A 15,056-nucleotide genomic window follows, 5' to 3' on the forward strand; every position below is an offset into this window, starting at 1 on the left:
TCCTAATTTGAAGTGAGCATTTAATTTTTAATTGTAGATAACAAAAAATATTTGTAAGCTTGAGACAATGCTTGAACACAAATTATATAAATTAAATGGACAAAGGTTACCATTCATCATGGTAGAATGAGTTAGGTTGTAGCCAACCTTTTCACATTTAAGGCTGACCTGCTACTTATGAGAAAGCACTGAACGCAATCATAAGAGCAAACGGTTTTAAAGAATGAGATGAGATTGGGCTACTGATGTTATACGTACTTCGTGAACATCATTACAAAAATACAAAATAAAATTTTAATTGGATTGATATTGGATTTTAAACGGTCTCTCCAGCCTTCTACTTCGTAAAGAATTGTTTTAAAAATGGCCTCTTATTAAAAATATCCTTTAGTAATAAAATCGTACATAGACCCGAAATAATTAATTAGCGGTGAGATTCGCAGCTGTTGGCATTTAATTACACTTCGGTACGTTTCAACTATGCCTTGAATACAGAATATTGCCAATAAATTATATGAAAGTCATAAAGTTTTCCGAGTTTCGGATATAATTACAAAAGTTCGGCTCGTTGTAGTTTTTACTGTATATTTTCATATTGAAATCCAAATTTTAGATTGTAATTTTACGTCTTCATGATTGGAGTTCTATCAACTAACGAACCTTATGCCCAGCTTGTGCGTTATTTGTATGAGACTTTAAGAGACCGACCCAAACTTCAACTTAATAATAAAGATTTTGAACCTTTTTTCAATTTGATATTTTGTTCAGTTAACAATGCCTCGGACGAGGCCCTTTTTCTAGCTTACATAAATAGTTTATAGATATGGCGATAGGCTCTCTTATCATATCATGGGACGGATCAAACAGATGAAAAGTGAGTGCTTTCCTCCTCTGCAACCCCCTCAGGTTAAAGGCGAAGTGTGTGTGTAATATTTAATGCTCATAACAAAGGTTTTAAGTACGATTGCGCCACTAGTCACTATAATACTTCTTGGACCCTTGAATTTAATATGTAAGGAGGTGTAGTCCTATTGGAATTTGCTCATGGTCTCATATATCCTGTTTCAAGGCCAGCATAACTGTGTTGACTAAAGAGGGGTAATCATTTATCGATAGTCGATACTATCTGGACCATACTCCATTTACCATTAGCTGCAGTAGACTTTTTGGCGTGCTGGTTTAAAAAATAGCGTCAGCCCTTTTCACATCCAGGTGGTATACTGGCGTAACCACGAACAGTCGCCAACCAAGGTATGCAGATATCAGAAAAAAATATTGATTTTTATACTACCAACATTTGAGTTGATACCTACATAATAAAAAACTGCAGACTCTCAGTTTACAATTAGTGCAAACTGCTCCATGGCTGCTGTCACTGTCTCTTTATTATGTTGGCATTACACTCGACGGACCAAATATTTGCCCTAACCAAAATTAACTTTGCACGTGCACACAAAGTCAATTTTACATTGACCAATACACAGCAAATATGCTGAGTAAAGTATTATCTTATAAATGAATTATCAGCCAATTTTGAACCTTCCATCCGCTGTAATTAGACCTTTCGTATTCCCAATAGACCTACTATTAGACATTGACAAATGTAGAAGTATATCTGTCTTAAGTCCCATTAAGAAGGCATTAGCAGCAATAGTTCTCTCGGGTAACATTTGCACGACACTATGAGTTTTGTTCCTTGGCTCTCGGCCAAATAAGTTAGGACGAATAGCTATTGAGAGTCGGTCGGAGTTGTTTCCTGTCATTACAGTGAGATCTGTTTGACTGAGTGGCATTTTTGTATAACTTAAGTGCGATTTTTCAATGGCCGAATCTATCGGCTGGATTTCTCTGTAGAGAATTATCTAATCTATCTATATATCTAATCTAATATTAAAAATCGACGAAAATATCCGTCCGATTGAAAAGTTAGGACTAAATGATGATGTAATATAAAATCAATCAATCGATCTGGAAATCTTTGGGGGAGGCCCATGTTCAGCAGTAGAGATCCTGCGGGTGATGATGATGATGATTATGAAATCATCTATGATATACTTGAATGGAATGGCACAGAACTTACTGGGCTTAGATTCTTTGATATGGCTCAAAATGTCGCAAAACCAATTAGTTTAATACGAATATTGAAGATATTGATATTAGGTTCAGGTTTGATGGATCAAAACCATCGATTTAATATGTGCTACGTACTAGATTATGCGTTCCGAACATTCACTGTGTTCAACTGATATCCATTCAAACTGACTTTAGTATGGTCAATATTGACAGCTTGTGGTTGAGTATGGAGTGGCGATTATGATATAAGAACTCGAGTCTGTGTAAAACTGGATTTGAATAAAAAATATTAGTCAAATAAGTACAATTATTTGTTGTTCAAGTGAATAAATAGGTTATCACAGTGACGTTTTGGTTTCCATTTTAGTTTTGGTTAACAAATAGTCTATATGAACGTTCGTGTCTATAGAACATACGTCAATGATCAAAACAAAATAATTTCACCAAACTTAAGCTTCAAGAAATAATACATCATTACGATCTATAAACTCACCCTCGAATATAAGCGACCCGCTACCTAAAATCAAAACAATAGCTCGCCTTTGACATTCAAGTAGAAATATTATTGATGGGTTTTATTTATAAAACCGTTAACGGATCTAAAGATACGCCCACACAATCTAAATCGAGATCTTACGTATAAAAATAATTTGACGAAATGTCTTATGACAAGACGGATGTTACTCGTGACAGAAATGAGGATAGAGCGTTTTTGATCATCATAATATACTTTAACGAGTGTATCGTTTGCATGAAAATTAAGGACAAGACGGGCAAGTACCTCGCCCTATAGTAAAATAAGACCGCTCATATGCGAGCACAGCATTTATTTCTGCCACCTAGCAGCAGTGTGGAGTCACTGTTGTGTTCTGGTTGCTTAGGACTGCCTTAGTGGCGTAGATGTACTGCATGCGCGATACGGTAGTGCTCCGAGGTCCTGGGTTCGAATCCTGGGTCGGGCAAAGTGACATTATGCTAAGTAGCAGCCCGGAGTTTGGAATTTGTGATATGGTGATAGGCTCGCCCCCTATCACATCATGGGACGGAACACATTTGGCGAAATGTGAGTGCCCAGGCTGTACCTCTGCACACCCGTTAGGGGCTAAATGTGTGTGTGTGTGTGAGTGTGTGTGTTTCGGTTGGAAGAAAATTGTAGTCAGTGTAACTACTGGACATAATAAGACTTAACAACTTATGTTTCAGGATGGCGAGCGCAGTGGAATACCAAACAATACTTTGTAATTCAAGGTGTTGGATGGTGTTTCTACTGTTTATGGGCGGTCGTATTGCTTACTATCAGGCGAACGGCAAGCTCGTTCTGTCATTCAAAGAAAAATAGGCATTGCAATTATTCTCGTGAGTCATAGAATGTAGAGAACAAAAAAAAGGCCTCACTAGTGAAACTGGCCAAAATGTCCTTCAAACCGGAACAGAATGTACTTTGCGACAGAAGTAGACAATGGTACCTACCAAGAAAGAGGAATGGAATGAAACCAAACTCCTTCTGGCTTACATGTATCATTTATCTCATTTCTGGACCGTATGGCGTTGGTCAGGCCTCCGTGACAGGAAGAATTAATGTACGCCTTAATCTAAAATGTCATGATTTTGGCCGTGGTCCAATCTTTTGTAAATTTCATAGTTTTGGTGTTATATGCATATGGTATTTTGTAAAAATATTTTTAAAAAGATTGTTACATTTTTAAAACTCAAATTGGATTTGGTATGAAAATATTTAAATTTCTTAGCCTATATGTTAGCCACAACGAATGGATTTTAAATTGTAACTGGCAAGACATTGATGTGAAAGCTGTTTAAAAAAAAATACGATGAAAAGGATATTTAAAATAAGTATAACATAGGTACCCAAAATATTTCTCCACTTACTGGCAGACCCATTAAAGGATGACAACATGTCGTAAAGGTGTTGCTGCTTATACAAAATTCTAGTTACTGCTTATCGCAGGTTCGCTTATGGCTTCCTCAAATTCTTTTCTCTGAAAAATAAAAATTGTAAAGATTATATTTTTTAATTTGAGTACAAAATACACGTATGGGACACCGTATGGTTAAAATTGTTTCCAGATGGGTGAACGTGCTTCGAAATTGTAGCATACGCGTACTGCAACTGCTACTGTAAAGGTGCGGCCAAACTGGACACCCAGGACGCCGCGTTCAGCGTTCTACGAATTGATAGTTTACACACAAATATACAAATGTTTGACCCATAAATACAAAATGTTGTTAGCTTATTAGTACATTGTATTGTGAACATTGTTGATTATAGGGTTCAAGGTTTAGTTAAACGTAGTTTTGCTCTATACAAGATGTATTAACAACTAGCACTTGCCACTTAGTAAGTCGAGTCGTACTCCATTCTAAGGGCTTATTCTTTATGCCACGCTTTATTTTCATAGCGCTTAACAAGCAAATACTGCAACGCGTCACGTTTAGGACAATAGAAATTGGCATACAGAATACCATTTTTACACTTTTATAAAGAATAAAGCCGCTGAATTACATCGTTTAGATACTAAATGCGCATGAGAGCGAAAATTTCAGAGTTTCTTACGCTTATTGGTAATTATCACAGGATAACATAACGGTATAGCAAATTGACGCGCGCAAAATCAGATCCAGTGTGACCGAATCTTTACTATCCATATTACGTCATCAATGCAATTAAAATTAAAGGTCAAAATACAGGCAAATTAACTATCTAAAACACGACGTTTTAACTAAACACGATCGCAGATTTAAAGTTAAATCCAAAATTCAACACACTAATCCACAAACGGCTACAAAGTGTCTGGAAAGCTCGTTTTATAGATTAGCCGGGTAATTCAGATATTTAAGGAGAACATTAAATTTTAATAGCTCCCATATTTTATTGGCTACGTTGCTGGGGACTTTGATTAAAAACGTTCGGGGGGTTTCCAATCGTTAAGGCGCGATTAGCCTCGTGATATTGAAGTTTCGACTTTGTTTTGAAGAATAATCGGCTCGCCTGCGGGTTTTGGGTGACCAAGATCAGTGGAGATTAGGTTAGGGTAACCGTTAGGGTCTAATGGTGTATTTTAGAGGCATTATGAGCCTAGATTATTATCGGGTTACGTAAATATCTATGTATACTTGGTTTATATTCATTCCGTGGCTTAAAATTTGTAGCACTCATTAAAAATGATTAATATTTTCAGAATCAAATGAGTATTTTCAAAGATTATAATTGTAAGTATAGGTAAATATTATTTAATTCTAAAGGTCATAAAGCCTTAAAAGTTTTGTATATTAAAAACATACACACTTACACACAACATTACGCATGTATCCCCGAAGTGGTACGCAGAGGCGCAACCAGGGCACCCAATTTTCGCCAAGTATGTTCCGTCCCATGATGTGATAGGGGGCGAGCCTATCACCATATCGGGCATTAATTCCAGACTCCGCGCTAATATTGAGCAGAAAATCCCAAATATCACTTTGTCCGACCCAGAATTCGAACCCAGGACCTCAGAGCGCTGTCGTACCGCGCATGCAGTACAATTACGCCACCGAGGCAATATATTAAAAATGTTGGTGAAGATAACAATTATATTACATAAATGCAGATAACTGTTTGCAGATGATGAAGAATGATTTTGAGGACTTCCTCTTCGCTGTTGAATATCCAAGGCCGGCAATTATAATAAGCGAAATGGGCAGACTGACGGTAGTAGGTCTCTCCTATGTGAGAGTCCGCCTGGGTAGGTACCAACGCAATGTCTGTTTCTGCCATCAAACAGCAGTGTTGTGTTCGGGTTTGTAGCCAGTGTGACAACTGGACATGATAAGACTTTACATTTCATGTTTCAGGATGGCGAGCGCAGTGGAATGCCAAACAATACTTTGTAATTGTGTTTATTTGTTCTACAGTTTATAAGCGGTTCTATCACTTACTATGAGGCGAAAGGCAAGCTCGTCTCGTCATTTAAACCAATCAAAAAAAATAAAAATAACATATTATAATAATTTCTCCCTAAGTTTAACATCGCCGGACAAAATTTTCCCCCGAAACATAAACATTCATTTAAAATATTACTCAAAGAAAAAAGGATCCTACACCCGATGACCTAAATGAGAGAAATTCATGGCCCAATATATTTCGGTTACATACATTTTCGCTTCACACTTCAGTAAAAAACTTTAGTCGGATTTCGTGCCATTTTACACGGGTTTTATTCGCGCGGAATTAAAACCTTTCTTATGTCGCTCGTGTCCACGTTCAAAGAAGTTTCTTGCTCGATTTTATTAAGAAAACGAATGGCCGGCCCTTTCGTTTATACGTCGTATTAACAACCTACATCTTTATCCTTTTGTGTGTGGTCGTTTTGTTTTATGCGATTATGAACTTGATATATTTCGCCAGTAAAAAAAAATCATGTTCAAAGAATTCATTAAATGTGTAATAGTACGTTATTTATACATAATAATAATGATATTAGCCTTGTATTATTCTGTCCTATTGCTGGTCACGGGTCTCTTCTGTTACTCAGAGGGATTAGGCCTTAGTCCACGCTGGACTAGTGCGTGTTAGTAGACTTTACATACCCTCAAAATGCTTATAGAGAACTTCTCAGGTATGCATTCTTCACGATATTTTCCTTCACCGTTAAAGCAAGCGATAATTCATTATAGAAAAGTCAGAGGTGTGTGTCCTTGGGTTTTGAACGTGCAGACATTGGTTTCGGAAGTACGTTCCACACCCAACTACACTATCGCCACCTGCTTTTGTATATTATCTCGGCTAAATCGATTTAAAAATAAATGTAAAAATAATATAGACATTTTTAACTTCCTTTATTAGTTCTGTTTAATGTAGTTTTCCCTACGTTACATACGACTGTTAATATAATCATAATATTTAAAAAACAAATACAATAATAAAAGACTTATCAACTTGAAAGATACGCCACTAAAACGTTCTCATAGTAGGTTCTAATCTGTCTGGTCAGTAAATGCTTTTAGAAAATCCGCACACCATTTGCTTGATCCGAAAATCGGAAACAAAATAAGGACAATCAGTCACGTGAATCATTCAATTTGTTCGGACCGAGAACAGCCCAGAGGTGTCGGCAGGGAGTTTTGTGGGGCCCATAGCCCAATAACCAAATGTTATTTATACGGTCATTTTGGTTATAATGCTCTTTAATCCAATATACAATAATAATTCAGTTTGCTGCTAGACAGCTGGCTACAGAAACATTAAACATAATTACTTTATAAGTTTACACAAATAATATAACTATACTAATATGTAAAGCTGAAGAGTTTGTTTTTTTGCTTAAAAGCGCTTACCTTCAGAACTACTAAATCGTTTTTTTTTCACTAATTGGAAGCTACATTACTCCTGAGTACACAATGCTACTTTAATCTCGTGAAAATATTTATGCTATATGCTATGAGACGCAGGCAAAAGGTAGTGATTTGCTTTTATGTTCTAAACTGAAATTCGTTCTATACAATTTGATTTAAGGAAGTAAAAGGATTTAGAGATTTTACGACTAAAATTTTTTTTTGGAACCGCCCCAAGCAGATATCAGATAGCTTTAGGTACCACAGAATAGGAAATCGAAGTTTTTTATTTGGAAAAGTCTACGTCTCTGAGTTTTACTCAAGCCTGAAGTTCCTTAATACATCTCTGTAAAGTCTCAGAGCAAGCTTGGGATTTTGGACCCCAGTTAATCAATTAAGAGAAAGGTACATGCATTCTAAATCAATTATTACAGACTCGACTGTTACTGAAGTTTGGTTATCAAAAATTCAACTACGTGTATACATATACTATTATTTATTAAGCGCTTAGTTATATTGTACTATTAAAATTTTACTTATGAAATATTTATTGAACGAAAATTCCTTTACTGTCAAATTTGAGAGCAATGTTTTTTTTTTATTTTTACTATTCTCACAAATGGAATGTGTTTTAGTATTCATTACAGGTGCATGTAAATTAAAGAAAAATCGTACTGACTTTGGAAAAAAATAGGAACTTCAAACCTAGCACACGAACGGGAAAGGAATGGGACTACGTCGCACTGGTCAGATGTTAAGTTTCATAGTGTCTTATGCTCTTGACTTTAAAGTCAAGAGCATAAGACATAATATGGTATTAATACCATTTATGCTATGATTTGAGGAGTAGAATTGTTTAGGAGTAGACTTCCAAGGGCTAAAGATGTTGACGTATACTTGGACTCTACTACTTAGCAGAGATAAGCAATGATATATGAAAGCGTTTTGTGTTATGTATTTCAGGAGAGCTATTTTCAACAGTGGTCTTTCAAAGGCTTGCAAAGGATGATATTTATTTTTGCCGGCATAATTTTGGACTTTGCTACTATAGGAAATGATGTATGACGTATTTCGAAAGTAAATAATAAAAATTACAATTATTTTACGTCTTTTATTTTTCATTGATTTATTCATATTTACAATAAGTTTGACAGCATCTTGCGTTATGTATTTCAGGAGAGCTATGTTCAATAGTGGTCTTCCAAAGGCTAAAGATGATATATTTGGCCTTCGCTACTATAGGAAATGATGTATGACGTATTTCGAAAGTAAATAATAAAAATACAAATACTTTATATCCTTTATTTTTCACTGATTTAGTCATATTTACAAGAACTTAACTACACTTATCGCTAAAAAACAAAGTTTTATACATTATAGAATTTGACAATTCATATTTTATTCTACTATGCCATTGAAGTATATATATATATATATATATACATACATACATTGAAGTATATAAAGACACGAACGTCCATATAAACTATTTGATCAAAATCTGAACTAAAATGGCAATCAAAACGTCACTGTTGTAACCGATTTATTCACTTGAACAACAAATAATATTACTTATTTGACTAATATTTTTTATTCAAATCCAGGTTTACACTTAGATTCGAGTTCTTATATCATGAGCGCCACTCCTTACACTACCACAAGCCATCAGTATTGACCATATAAAAGTCAGTTTGAATGGATTACAGTTCAATTCAGTTGAACACAGTGAATGTTCCGTACGCCAAATTTAGTACTTAGTACTTATCGATGTATTATGCATTATTTTTACGTCATATTTGTCACGTAGGCGTTAAACGTCGAGATGAATCAGAAATTACGTTTAGTTATATTTCTGATTGGAGATATTCTGTAAGGCACTTCGATTTGGGGTAATTCGAATTTCTTCAATAGCATCTTCACTTGGCCGTTGTGGTGGGTTGTGGCGGTCTTGTTGTATTGTTCTTGGGTGAGTTTGGGCCGAGGTGGCACTGCCGGTGGTAAGTTCGTTGTGAAGTACTTTTCGTGAGCGTCGATCCAGCGCTGCACCTGAAATTAAAAAAGATTTTAAAACAGATATAAATAGAAACTTTTTTAAAGACGGTTAGAAAAATTTTAAACATGCCGGCATAATTTTGTCGACTGGTGACGGTGATCATCTCTCGTTAATCGACACTCTATCTGGACTTAAGACGGTTAACAATAATTTCAATCATGCCGGCATAATTTTGTCGACTGGCGAGGGTAATCATATCTCGTCAGTCGACACTCTATCTGGACTTTACTCTACTTCAGTCGCGAAGGGTCCATAAAACCCGATGCATATGCATATCAGTATCTAAGTATAATATGTTGAGCATGTTACCTTTCGAAATAATTTACTCTTTGCCACTGCTCTTTACCATCAGATGCAATGGCATCAATTTATCATGCCCGTAAAAATTTATGACCAGAATTATGAGCTTATTAACTTGATATTTGGGTAATTATTTTTAGTAACTTATAATTGTTGCACGGGGTAAAAGTTACGGTTAAATGGGTTTGGATATTTTTTTTAAAAAGGTTTTCCCGTCTTGATCTTACGCTAGACCCGAAGTTGTTTGGATATTTTAACCACCCATAACATTGGATATACGAATTTAAGACAATGATTTTAAAAATAATGATTTTAGTTTATATTATGCTTAATAACACACTTACGTAATCACATTTGCACTTTAAAGCTTCGTTATTAGAATCCATTTTTGTAAAAATCTTCGTGTAACGTTCTTTCGATTTTTTCGCTTATTTTACACCGACAGATGATTGTGGAATGACGTATATTTTTAAGATCCCATTAATTTATACTTCGTAGTAAATAAATTAACTAATCACCCAAGTTAATTAGCGGTAATCCTTTTTGTTAAGTGTTAGTCATTAATGAGATGAACTTACCATGTCGTTAGCAATACCGCTATATTTAAAACAAACAATAATATTTTAAGTATATTCTTTTGTAAAGTAAATTATGAATAAGATATAAAGAAAATAATTAGTGTTTATTTTTTAGCAATTGTACATTATGCCAATTCTAAGATGAGGAAAATATATTTCGAGATAAAAATGATGACAGGTCTGCATAAATTTGAATTCCGAATTAGTCCATTGAAAAGTTACATTTGGGGTTGCGTTTTTTAGAGGACGCAATTTTATTTTTTAGAAGTGTAGGGGGGGTCAGTGTAAAGCTAAAACCAAGTTTGTGGGGTCGCCACCCTTGTCCCACGGCCGCCATCTTGGGTTGAAATGGTTTTACGATGTATCTCTTAAACTATTTATCTGACAAAAAATTATATACATTTTTGTTGCAAATTAAATTCTCTACAACTTTGGTCTAGTAACTTTTGTCGTAGAACTATAAATAAAAAGTTATAAGCAAAAATGTTAAGCAATTGCTTCATCTGTCCCAAAGCGATTCAGGATCCAGTAATTCGCGTACAAGCCGACAACCGCGGGTTTGTGTTGTACGTATTATGAACCTTATAAACACACGTTCTGATGACGTTGCAATGGACATTGCTTAACATTGAATTTCTTAACATTTTCGCTTATAACTTTTTTATTTATAGTTCTACGACAAAAGTTACTAGACCAAAGTTGCAGAGAATTTAATTTGCAACAAAAAAAGGTATATAATTTTTTTTTGTCAGATAAATAGTTTAAGAGATACATCGTAAAAACCATTTCAACCCAAGATGGCGGCCGTGGGACAAGGGTGGCGACCCCACAAACTTGGTTTTAGCTTTACACTGACCCCCCCTACACTTCTAAAAAATAAAATTGCGTCCTCTAAAAAACGCAAGGTAAGGCCTAAAAAATGTAACATTTCAATGGACTAAATTTGAATTGAAACATGCAATTAATATTAATTGTCCAACCATTTTTGCTCTGAGACGATCACTGGTTTATGGGCCTTTTTCAAGGAGCAAATACTATTCGTCATATAAATGTAAGAACCGACTAAATATAAAAGACACTCTAGTAATGAAATGAGTACTATCCACATAAGCTATCAAATAAAATTAACTTGAAACTTAAGAAACTATAGACAGTTGGCACTAGTCTACTCTTTTTGTACAAAATATATACAGTAATTTTTTTTATAGATATAGTGCATACATTTTAGCTATATTAGTCTCCAAGTAATAAGGGTGGACTGATTGCCCTTACTTTTTGCATACCCTATACATCGCTCACACGTTTAATGATTATTAAGGAAACGTAACATAACGAAGAATTCTTTATTCTTTTATTGCCTATGTAAACAAACGAGCAACTTGTCCGCCTTATGGTAAACAACATCCGCCGCCTATGAACTAAAAGAGCAAAAGAGGCACGGCCAAGCCATTGTCTACTGATAAAAATACTCATTGTATGTAAAATTGGCCAAAACAGCGTGGTGCACTAAGCCCTCAGCTCTTGCAGTAAAAGAGATCCGTTGGCAACAGTGGATCAGTGTTAAATACAAGGCTATTATTATAATACGTATTATTCTATTTCTCAAAGTTTTCAAACATGTCTTTTATGATTCAGTGATATTTTCTTAGGCGTCGGTCCTTTGAAGGAAAATATGCGTAGAGTTGAGAGCGAAAGTGCCCTTCCTTGTGCTTGCTTAAGGAAAATAGAAATGTGATGGATTGCAAGAGGCAAGGAAAACAGATGCTATATCTCTTTATATATAGTGTAGTGGTTTGTGAGCCGGCTTTGAATTGAGAGACCGTGGGTTCGATGCCTGTTTTTTTCGGCTCCAAATGTAAGTGACTGGTAAATTTTAGTGGGCAATAGCTGCCTTAACTTAACGGAAGGAAGTTCCCGGGTAAAAGCAAAACAACAACTAACGTTCGGCCGATGCAAAAACCCTGACGCGAGGACCCGGGTAAAGTAAAAAGGCTCCCTGATTTTAACAAGACGTTAAATAAGCTCCTCCATGGTTACGCGCAATGCTCCGACAGGTGGTCTGGATCACCTTCTCTAAGTGCCACTGCTAGTGTGATATGAAATGAAATAATTAATTTGAACCTGTAAAATGTAATACATTATTTAGATTCCGTCATTATTAACTCTACCACCAGTTCGGAAAGCAGTTCTCACTTGAGAATAAAGGCCAAGAAACTCGGGTGTTGCTGTTTTTGAAATCAGTTTGAGGTACACTATAGTACATCATGCAGAAAAATAAAAAATATACAATTGGATTTTTATTGTTGGTTAGAGCAGTTCATTTATATGCAAAATAGGTAATAAATAAATTTTTCATTTCCATACTATTGTAAAACCCTCTCAGGAATCATTAAATATTGAGTGTGTCGAAATCGATATTACATGTTTCTTAATGCAAAACTATGAGTGACCGGTATGAAAAAATAATTGTGGCCTCCTAAATCCGAGAGTGTTTGTGTACTGATCGGTATCCTTTCATGATCCTAATGTCCATTTGTGCCGTTGTAGGCACTTTAGTTTCAATATTAACTGCAGTGGTTGTAAATATTCAGTAATTACAAGCTAAAATTAATCCTACAAGATCTACAATATCAATAGTTTTATGAAAATTATTTTTTATTTAATCTTCGTCTTTTAGATTGCTGCCAAGAGAACTTTGTAATAGATAAAGCCAGTTTTCCTTCACATCAGGCCGGGCTGGTCAACAGTTCGTGAAAATCTAAAACCGTGTTGGAAAGTCATGGAGGCAACTCACCCTCGAGTGCCATGTGTTGACTTTACATTGGTATAATGTATAAAAGATGGTGATTTAGAATTTTGCATTGTAAATGAATAGGTTTTTGAAGAACTGATCGATAGACATGTCAAATAGATAAGTTACTGATTAAATATTTAGTAAAGTTTTAGCCAATAAGAAACTTCAAGCTTTGGCTATAGGTATGTACACATTATTTATCATATCTTAGATTTTAAAATCTTTATCCAACTCACTTACAGCTGATATAAATTTGGAAATAAAATTATGTATTAAAACTATACTAACACATATAAATATTATTGTAATGTTACATCTTAAAATCGTTAAGTTTTTGTTGTTCACTAACACTTTTATAGCAAACAATATATCAAAAACTATGTGTGTATTCTTTGTGAATTATCCCTTATTTTAACGGTGAAGGAAAACATTGTGAGAAAACCTGCACACCTGTGAGAAGTTCTCTATAGAAATTTCGAAGGTGTGTGAAGTATACCAATCCGCACCAGGCCAGCGTGGTGAACTAAGGCCTAATACCTTTCAGTAGGAGAGGAGGCCCGTGTCCAACAGTAGGACAGTATGTAATACAGGGCTGATATTATTTTTATTATTATATAAAATATCAAAGTTCAAACCTAAAAATTAACAATTAAGATAGGAATCCAAATTAACAAAAACAAAACTCCTCTAACGCTCACAACTTGCACCACTCACGAAAATCTATCGAGCGAAAAATTCTACAGGACCCTTTTGCTTGAAATCTCCTATTAAAACATGGAGTTTATGCATATGGGGCCCGCTGTCCGGACCTACCGGGGGTCAAAAGAAAAATAAACTTCGAATTAGAACGTTGAAAGGTCAACGTAAACAACGATGATTCGGTGCTGACTTTTGACTGTCAATATTGACGTTTGCATATTTTTTTTTCAGAAGTGAAGAAACTTCTTTTGCTTTTTTTTGGTTTCGCGAAGATAGTGCCTTGTGACTACCACTCAGCCTTTATGGAGGGCGATTGGACGGTATGTTGAGGTCACCGTTCCTTACGAAAACCTTAACCTGGGATTCGGTAAATTTCAAGTTATAAGACATTATGAATGCTTATAAACCTATTAATCCCTTATTCATAGACGTTATTTATCTAAAAGACGGAGTATTGCTGTGATAACAAGTCTGTTTCTCAGCTTTGTGTATCTGACGGTTTGCTGTTTGTTCAGCTTTGTTAATCTGACAACTAACTAGATTCAAGTTGTATTTCAATATTAGCCAACCACAACGGCCTGATGTCTACGCACTGCGAAGGCTGCCATGCCGTCAGCACTGAGAAACAGACTTGTTATCACAGCAATGCTCCGTCCTTGTTAAATAACGTTTATGAATAAAGGGGTTAGAGTTTAATATGTTGCCAAAATTTTATTGAGGAAAAGAGATCTAGTATTTTGAGAATAAACTGTCTGTTGCACTCCATTAGACAAGTTGCAAGTACTTGCTTGATACCACAAATACAAACTTTCTGGGTGGTAATATAAATAACAAAAATTGACAATACTGTAAGGTATTACAATTGATTTGCCATTTTGAATGTTTATGTATAATATAATGTGTAAATAGACTTACTTATTGATTTGCCTACAATCTATCTTGTAAAATATATCGATATTGTAACTATAAACAATAACGAGTAGAAGAATAGTTCAGATGTAGCAATAGGGCTTTGGAGCGACAAGATATTGTCCAACCTTCGGCCTTGAATCGATGAAGGTAATATCAATAAGTATCGAACAATGTTGAGTAGTTAAACACACTTCAGTATGACTGATATCGGTATTGTATTCGTTCTTTTTGTTTTTTGTTCCATCTTACGTATAAAAAATGTTTCTTTCTATTGTGAATTTAATTTTGGGTACTAAAACCCTTATAAATATCCTTT

The sequence above is a fragment of the Manduca sexta genome, chromosome 14 (assembly GCF_014839805.1).
Source record: "Manduca sexta isolate Smith_Timp_Sample1 chromosome 14, JHU_Msex_v1.0, whole genome shotgun sequence".
In the NCBI taxonomy this organism is placed as follows: Eukaryota; Metazoa; Arthropoda; class Insecta; order Lepidoptera; family Sphingidae; genus Manduca; species Manduca sexta.